The sequence below is a fragment of the Lissotriton vulgaris genome, unplaced genomic scaffold, assembly GCF_964263255.1.
Source record: "Lissotriton vulgaris unplaced genomic scaffold, aLisVul1.2 SCAFFOLD_610, whole genome shotgun sequence".
NCBI lineage: Eukaryota > Metazoa > Chordata > Amphibia > Caudata > Salamandridae > Lissotriton > Lissotriton vulgaris.
In genome coordinates this window covers 669,190-677,998 of record NW_028244781.1, presented here as the reverse complement: position 1 = coordinate 677,998, position 8,809 = coordinate 669,190, and the positions used below count along the sequence as shown (strand labels likewise).

Sequence of the window (8,809 nt, the reverse complement as noted above, 5' to 3'; positions counted from 1 at the left end):
CACTCTAATAATATATAAACAGTAATGTCAGTGTAGACACTTAAACAAGGAAGACAAAGCCTGTCATTTGAACATAAATAATTGTTTTCTTAGAATCACTCGTTGGTATGTGGTGTCTTTAATGTTCTTAACAAGAAAACCAGCCGACACGTGTTTCGACGCGTGTGGGACAATCTCACCGTGACTCCTCAGGGCTATTTATACTGGAGAAAGGTAGTGAAAGTCGCCCCGTCGGTGATACCTCCAACCCGACAGGGCCCTGGACTGTGTGGGTTGACGTGGAGATGTAGGTATAAAAATCTTGCCAAAGTGGGCCATTGTGTGGAATTAGCAAGGTGGGTCGAAATGTGGGACACTTCAGGGCACGTTGAGTAGCGGTATGTAGAAATCTTGTGTAGAGTGGAGGTGTCCGTTTCTCCACGCAGAGCAACACTCTAGTAGGGTAGTGGTACACAGAGCGACAGGCAGTTACAGACGCACCCGTCTGAAGATCCGAGGTACTACCTTTCAGAAGATGGGATCCTACCTCATCCCGCAACATCGTGGATACACACACATCTAATACTTCTAGCGACTAATTGTACACAAGTCTTACTGACCACATACCAAAGAGAGATTCTAAGAAAACAATTCCTTATGCTCAAATGACAGGCTTTGTCTTCCTTGTTTAAGTGTCTACACTGACATTACTGTTTCTATATTATTAGAGTGTGCATGGGTATACTGTTATTACACGTACGCAGTGTTAGCCTCGGTTGACACTTCATGGAGGGGTTATAGGGCTTTCCCCTCACCCTTTTGCACCTCAAATTTCACAGAGAATAGCCCAATAATATTGCGCTAATACTTAGCAGTGCGCTCTTTTCTTGATACCTGACTAAAAACCCTTTTCAGACTTTTTGAGTATAAGAACTGGGGCTCTGACCGCATGTTTTTAGGCACTGTGTGGACTTATAACCAGATGTTTCTTGCTCTACATGCTGCACATTGCCAGAGGACAGCTGTGCTGCCAGGATGACTCAACATTTGCACTACTTGAAACAAGTCGCTCAGTACACACAATAGTGTATTGCAGGGCTGTAATTCACACTGTCCGCAGAACGTTCTCCTTTGCCGAGACACAGGCTACAGAGCCTTTTACCTGGACATGGGTGACAGGATCATACAGGTGAAGACAGGCGCGCAACACCCATTGGGCTCACCGGGCTTCAGCCCCCCCCCGTCGCCTCCTCTGCCCGGGCTAAGATTACACGCACTGAAATGGTGCAAGATAGCATCCGATCGGAGAATGATTTTTTTAAAGCTTTCTGAGAGGCCCAGCAGCCCGAGCCAGCCAGCCTCTGCTTCAGTGAGTGACCTCCTGCCCCCACCTCTTGTTTTCCTTTACGGTGGCGCCGCGAGGTGAAATCCTTGCCTGAAGGCAGGGATTTCACTTAAGCACTTGATCGCTTGTGAGCATGGGGTGTGAAGTGCACAGCAGGGGGAAAGGGCTGGCCAGTTAAGGTGATGCTTTTCCTTTGTAAAGGAATTTCTGCTGGCGTCATAGCCCATGGGGTGCTGTCTGTGCACTTGTATAGATGTGTATTTCATACAAGTGCGCAGACAGCAACCCCTGGGCTATGACGCCAGCAGGAATTAATTTACAAAGGAAAAGCTTCACCTGCACTGGCCATCCCTTTCCCCCTGTTGTCAGGCAGCAGTTTTTTGTGTAAGTTCCAGTAACTTTAATGCATTTTTCAGCACAGCATTACATACTGCCTACATATCTAGGTGCCATATGTATCAAGCCATTTAGCATTCGCAAAGGCCGAAATTCTGCGAATTTCGGCCTTTGCGAATGCTAAATACCTAAATGGTATGTATCAAACATATTTGCATCAAAATAAGGAATCGCAAAAATTGCTATTCCTTATTTTGCGATTGCACTTAAGGAATCGCAAATTTTGCGATTCCTTAAATGCAATGTATCAGAGAAAAAAAAAGAAAAAAATGCCATTAAGGAATCGCAAATTGCGACTTCCAGTTGGTGGTAAGTTGCGAATTCTTTTAATAATGCTTTTTTCAAACAAACCAAAGGTGCCATATGACGCCCATACATGCCCTTAGGGCATGTATGTGCGCCATATGCCCCCAAATGGCCCATAGAAATTAAAGGGTAATTTGCAATTAGCAATTTGCTAATCGCAAATTAGGAATGGTAAGGAATCGCTATATAAAAGCGATTTTGTTCATACATACCATTTTGCATTTCCAAAATAGCGATTCCTTAAAATTCGCTATTTTGGAAATGCAAATTGGTTTGATGATACATATGGCCCAAATTGAGAATGTCTTCCCATTCATTCCTATAGGCCTCTAGGCCCATAGGAATGAATGGAGAGGGTTTCCGTAATTGTGAATCGCACTTTGCGATTCACAATTATGGAATATGTAGGATTCACAATTTTTTTTGCAAATCCTACATACATCTCGTTTTGCCATTCTCAAATAGCGATTCTCTAAAATTTGCTATTTGAGAATAGCAAAACCAAACTTTCATACATATGCCCCTTGGTTACTGTGAGTGTTGTTCTTGACTTACATACATAGAAACGTCAAAGAGGACAGTCCCCTCCAAATATGCAAATGTAGTGTAAGTTTGTAGTGTTCATTTTTTTTTGGGGTGCTAGTGGGTAATTTTAGAGTTCAGGGTGGGTGTGGGTTTTAGGGTGCCAGGGAGTAATTTTATGGTTCAGGGTGGGTTACGGGTGGGTTACGGATTGGCGTGCCAGGGGGTAATTTTAGGGTTCTGAGCGGGTATGTGTTTTGGTGTGCCAGGGGTAATTTTAGGGTTCAGGGCAGGTGCGAGTTTTGGGGTGTCAGGGGGCAATTTTTAGGGTTCAGGGTGGGTATGGGTTATGGGGTGCCAGGGGGGAATTTATGGTTCAGGGTGGGTATGGGTTATGGGGTGCCGGGGGGAATTTATGGTTCAGCATGGGTATGGGTTTTGGGGTGCCAGGGGTAATTTTAGGGTTTAGGGCAGGTGTGGGTTTTGGGATGTCAGGGGGCTATTTTAGGGTTCAGGGTGGGTATGGGGTGCTAGGGGACATTTTAGGGTTCAGCGTGGGTATGTGTTTTGGTGTGCAAGGGGTACTTTTAGGGTTCAGGGCAGGTGTGGGTTTTGGGATGTCAGGGGGCTATTTTAGGGTTTAGGGTGGGTATGGGGTGCCAGGGGACATTTTAGGGTTCAGCGTGGGTATGTGTTTTGGTGTGCCAGGGGTAATTTTAGGGTTCAGGGCAGGTGTGGGTTTTGGGGTGTCAGGGGGAAATTTATGGTTCAGGGTGGGTATGTGTTTTGGTGTGCCAGGGGTAATTTTAAGATTCAGGGTGAGTATGGGTTTTGGGGGGCAATGCATCAAACTAACAAAAATGTGTGCTTTAATTGTTGTCCAGTTTCAAATGTAGAATTCACCACATTTTTTTCTCAGCTTGACCTGAGCATTAACCGATCCTGATTATCTGCCATTTTAGCTCCGCCCCATTGATTTACATTAGCCACGCCCCTTCCTCTGCCATGTTAGCCCCCCCCCGAAATTAAGACCTAGTTGCGCCCCTGGGTGAAGACATACCTATTCTCATACTCTGATTTATTGTGATACTGCTGCAATAATTTTAATTTAAGGATATACTGTACTGACTTCAGAGTGCAACTGTGGATTACAGCCCTGAGCAAGTCTTAGAGTTACACACTCACTGACGAAAATGTGTTGGCTGGCAGAGGAATAAAAACCCAAATAAAGAAAGAATTGGAGACCATAAGGATGACTGGATGTCTCACTTGTGTTAATACACTATTGGGTGTGCTGAGAGACGTGTTTCAATTTTCCTACCTACGTGTCAAGGGATGCAGAGGTGGCATCCCTTCTCTTTTAGCACCACACCAATTTCAATATTGCTTCAATATTCGTGTTCTGTGTCCTAATGGATTCCTTGATCTCCCTCTAGCTCACAATTTGCACTACTTGCTTTGATTGTGCTGGTCTGCTGCCTGCTGGGCTGCTGGAGGACTGCCACTCTGCAGTTAAACTGTATGTGCACGCCTGCCTTTTTTTTGCTCCCTGTGTGCCCTGCAAGTGTTCTCCATGGCGTCCAACGCTTGGTGAGCGCTGTTTACTGCACCTTGTGGTCTCCTTAGCACGTGTTGAGTGCTCTCTCTAAACACAGGGAGTGTCTTTAGCTCCTTGGGCTGCCCCGTGGAGGAGACGTTGTTACGATCAGTGCGTGCTGATACACCGGTTTTTCAAATACAACCCAAGGCTCTTCCTGTTGTAGCGGGGCGAGTGCACTGCCAAGAATCTGCAGAGTTCCTTATGTGGGTGCTCTGAGTTAGACGTGCACGCTGAGCCGTGTGTTGCAGAGGTAGCTCAGATACTCCTCATGACGTCAGGCCACTGCAACTCACCCCTAGGTAAAACCTGGTTTCTTTAATTTAACCCTGGATTTTAGCCGCTGCAGACCCTGAGGTCTACTGACGCCGGCTGCACCCGTGGTCTACAGAGCTTTCCTGCCCCAAAAGTCACTAAGGGTGAGTGGGCGATTTGGCAGAACTCCGATCAGGAAGGAAGAACCGAGGGAGACCCCCACCCTCCCTCATGCCGCACTACGCTGTGACCATTGTTTTTAGCACAAACCAGTGAACTTAACCAGGACTTCCCAGCGCTCCACTTTTCCCAGAACTCACACCGAAGGAGTCCGGTGGCTTATACTCGATGGAGATCCTTGCCTGGATTGCCGCTCTAACCCAAACAGTGGATCAAGTACTTCTGAGTCCTGTTCTTAACCAGTTTTGTTTAAGGGATACCGTAATGGATCTAATAGGAACACAGTCGTTTCTGTGCCCCATGCCCAAATAGTGCATATTTTCAAAAGTGCTGATTAGTTGTATAACGCGTTGACCTTATTGTGGGCAATGTAGCACTGCTTGGTATAAATTCATTGCAACTTGAAATCTCATGACTCACTTATGGGATTATTGCTGTTTTTATTCTTGCATTGACCAGAATAACGAGTACTATCTCAGTATTTGTAAAATATGTGCAGTATTTATGATTCATGTCATTTTGGGCTAATTTTATGTACAATATACTATATATATATTTTTAGATAATCCTGTGTGGAGTCTCTTTTGTGGTGTATTCTTTGTGCTTCTGGATGGGTGTGTTGCACAAATGTTTTACGCATTGCCTCTGATGATAAGCCTGACTGAACTGTGCCAAGCTATCAGAAGGTGAGCACAGGTTATCTTTGTTGTGTAATTTACGTGCCCTTACTAGAGGGAAGAGTTCTGTCTGACTCAGGTGTATACCCGAGCCAACCAGAAATCCCATTTCTAACAGTCAGCATAAAGAAGACACTAATGTGTGTGCCATTCATCTTAGGGTGAAACCCATTTGATATTCTTAATAAGTTAGGTAAATCTGCTAAAAACAATGAAAATAGGAGTGGGGCCAATACGCATCCCTGTCTCAGGCCATTTATAATATGTATTCTTCTTGACAGTGACCCTTGGACATCAATTTCCACCTTGTGCCCAGGTGCTTCTATGCATTTCTTCTAATAACAGGAGGATGTCTTCGAGTATTCCATAGTTTCTTAGAGCTTCTCAGATCAATTCCTGATAGATTGAGTTGAACTTTGCTCCAGGAATTTTTCACTTAAGGCCCACAAACTAAAACAATGATCAATAGTCAACTGTCCCTCCTTAAACTCCCATTGCTCCAATAGCTCCAATTGCTCAATTGGGATTACTGAGTTGAGCTCAGCCCACTCTTTCAACAGCCCCAGTAAAAAAATATATATAATTCCCACCCACATCTAGTAAATTAATATGCCAGTAATTTGGAGGTAAAGAAGCATACCTTTTTTGGTTGAGGACCGAGAAGGCTGTGCTTGCGCAGTCTCCGTGAGGAGAATTAATGCTTCTTAGTAAGGCCGTTGAACCCGCCTCCCTGCCCAGTCTCTCCTCCATTGGCTGACTTCCTAAACGGAGGCCAGCCATTGGAGGAGAGAGCCGTCACTCCGATTTAGCCCCGTCTTTTTCGGATTCGGGGGCATACGTTTTGCTGTTCTTTAGACAGTGACGTCATCTGTCACTCAGAACAGCAAAACACGCCCCCGAATCCGAAAAATTCCGGAGCTTGATGCCGCCATTTTGCTGCTGATAAGGTTGAGGTAGGCTGCTCTCGCTCGCTTTCCTCGTTCCCGCCGTCTTTTTTCCCGCCCCCTCCCGCTGTCCGTGTCCCGCCCAGTTCCCGCCGTCTTTTTTCCCGCCCCCTCCCGCTGTCCGTGTCCCGCCCGCACAGGATCTCAGCGTCGCAGCTGGTATCTACCTTCCCGCTCCCGCTGTCCGTGTCCCGCCTGGTTCCTGCCGTCTTTTTTCCCGCCCCATCCCGCTGTCCGTGTCCCACCTGCACAGGATCTCAGCATCGCAGCTGGTATCTACCTTCCCGCCCCCTCCCGCTGTCCGTGTCCCACCCGGTTCCCGCCGTCTTTTTTCCCGCCCCCTCCCACTGTCCGTGTCCCGCCCACACAGGATCTCAGCGTCGCAGCTGGTATCTTGAACGCCGAGTGCTGCTGCAACTCGGGAATGTGTCGTAACAAGGTACACTTGGAGCTGAAAGTGCACAGGGCTGACTGGTGTGGAAATGTACCTGTGGATAACGTGCTCACTAAAATACTGCTTTCATAATTGCAGGACCACATTTGCTGGAAATTGCACTGGGTCTGATGTGACCGAGAACAAGCTGATTACATTTCAGTGGGCTGCCAATGGATGTGGCGCTGGAGAAACGGGACGTGCCCGGATGAAGCTAGTAAGTGTTGGTTGAAGGTGTTTAAATTATCGTGCCAGTTTGTTTTCCTCACTAGATTGATATGGTTATTTTGTTGATGAAAGGCATGTAATTTTACTTAATCGTTTTTAGCCAAGTCACACTTTCAGAAGTACACGTTTATCACCAGAGAGCTTTGCATGAAACTTCATAAATCGCTCGAGGGGCATGTGCTGCGTGCTAGCCTCTGCCCTAGTTAAGCGACTTCCCAGGCAGGATTCCTTTGTGTTTCTTAGAGGGTACCCTGCATGTAGTACTGTTAGTGTGTACTGCATTATAGAAGTACGCGATGGGTCTGCGCCGAGATCGATATCATGATGATCACTTAGTTCAGCAGATGAACAGTGGTGAATAAGAGCTCTTGTCTTTCGCTCCTATCTGATGTATGCAATATTTTTTTTGTAGTTTGGGGTCACCCGTTCAAAATGCCTGCTTATTGTCTTCTTTCCTCAAATGTTTAGGTGGCAAAAGCAAGAAACCTAATATGAACATTCAGACTATCCCAAAACAATTTATAGCACACTAAACTTAACCTGAAAATTGCAAGATGTGATATTTATTATTATGACATTGTTCACTAAATTCCAAAAAATGGAAGAAGGGATGTACAGAGGCTTCAATTGAAAGGTTTAACAAAAAAATTCTTTAGTGAGTATTGGAGTATTTCATAAAGAGAAAAAAAAGCTTTTTAAATGAGAAGATATGTAACTCATTATTGAATAACCTTCAAACGATGTTAAAAGCTCAGAACGCACCAACTCATCCATCTGGGCCTTGGATATCCCCAAACGAAAATAACCTTCTTATTTTATAATAAAATGGAAGAAAATTGTGGTGTCTTTGGAATGCCATTTTTTGCTTGCTCTTTGAAGCTCTCTGGTATTTTTGATCCGGTGTCGCCCCTCTCTGCTTTTGACAGCATGTGAAAAGTCGAGTCGAGTTGTTTTGGTGAACTGTGATCCGGATTTCAGCACTTCAAATCCCAGTCCGGGCCTCTGTTTCCCCTTAAAGCCCCATTAACTAGCTTGGGCCTTGCCTGTTCGCTGTGGTGCCCTGGTCCTTCCTCACCTCCTGTTTGGGGTTTTGGGAATGTGTTTGGAGGAGATCACTTTACAAAAGGCGCTGCAGCCTCTGAGGGATCCCTCTAACCCAAGGCCTGCTCCCAAGTGACTTGGGAAACAAAAGGGGTTAGGTCCTTTATGTGGTGAGGGCTAGACCTAATATCAATAGTAAACAACACGAAATGCCCAAACCACAGTGACTCAATACATATTTGTTACAGGGTAAGAAACCAATTTATTGTCGCTTCCCTAGACTCTACCATTTTGTGTCAGTCATTTTATGTTTTTATATTTGCAAAAAATTTCATAGCAGAAAAAAACATTTGGATTCAAATATTTACAAGACTAAACAAACTTCAAACATAGATTAAGGACTAAAGTTATTTACACGTTTAGAAACATAGTCACACACATTAGAAATGTTCTCACATCTAACATTTAACAAAACAATTATTACAAACATAATAGAACCATTTTTATCACAAACAGTGAATATCACAAACACCAAGGGGCTCATTAGGATGGCGGACGGAAGTGCCTCCGCAGCCCCGGAGCATGCGGAACATGCCTATTCACCGTCCGCCTGCCGCGGACACTCCGTCCGCCAGATCAGGATAGGAAATATGGGCCAAAATCCGTCCGCGCCGGTAGATCACGGTCCGCCGCACAACTACACCCAACCACGCGGCGGACGTAACCAATTCAGAGACTCCACCGTACGGACTGACGTCTAGGACCGTCCTCCAAATCAAGATGGCGGAAAACACACATAAAAGCGCTGCGGAAAAACAACCTGCCTGAACACTGCGGATGCCCCACAGCAACCATACCCACCACGAGCCGCTCGCCGACATGGACCCTGCACTACACGCTTACCCG

At 45.7% G+C, this 8,809-nt stretch overlaps 1 non-coding gene across 1 annotated transcript; it reads left to right on the top strand.

The window, feature by feature from the left end:
- Nucleotides 1–7,175: 7,175 nt before the first annotated feature.
- Nucleotides 7,176–7,259, top strand: LOC147666742 (small nucleolar RNA snR60/Z15/Z230/Z193/J17). Its single transcript, XR_015304738.1, has one exon. It is a non-coding gene; the product is annotated as a small nucleolar RNA snR60/Z15/Z230/Z193/J17 (small nucleolar RNA).
- The last annotated feature ends 1,550 nt before the right edge of the window (nt 7,260–8,809 follow it).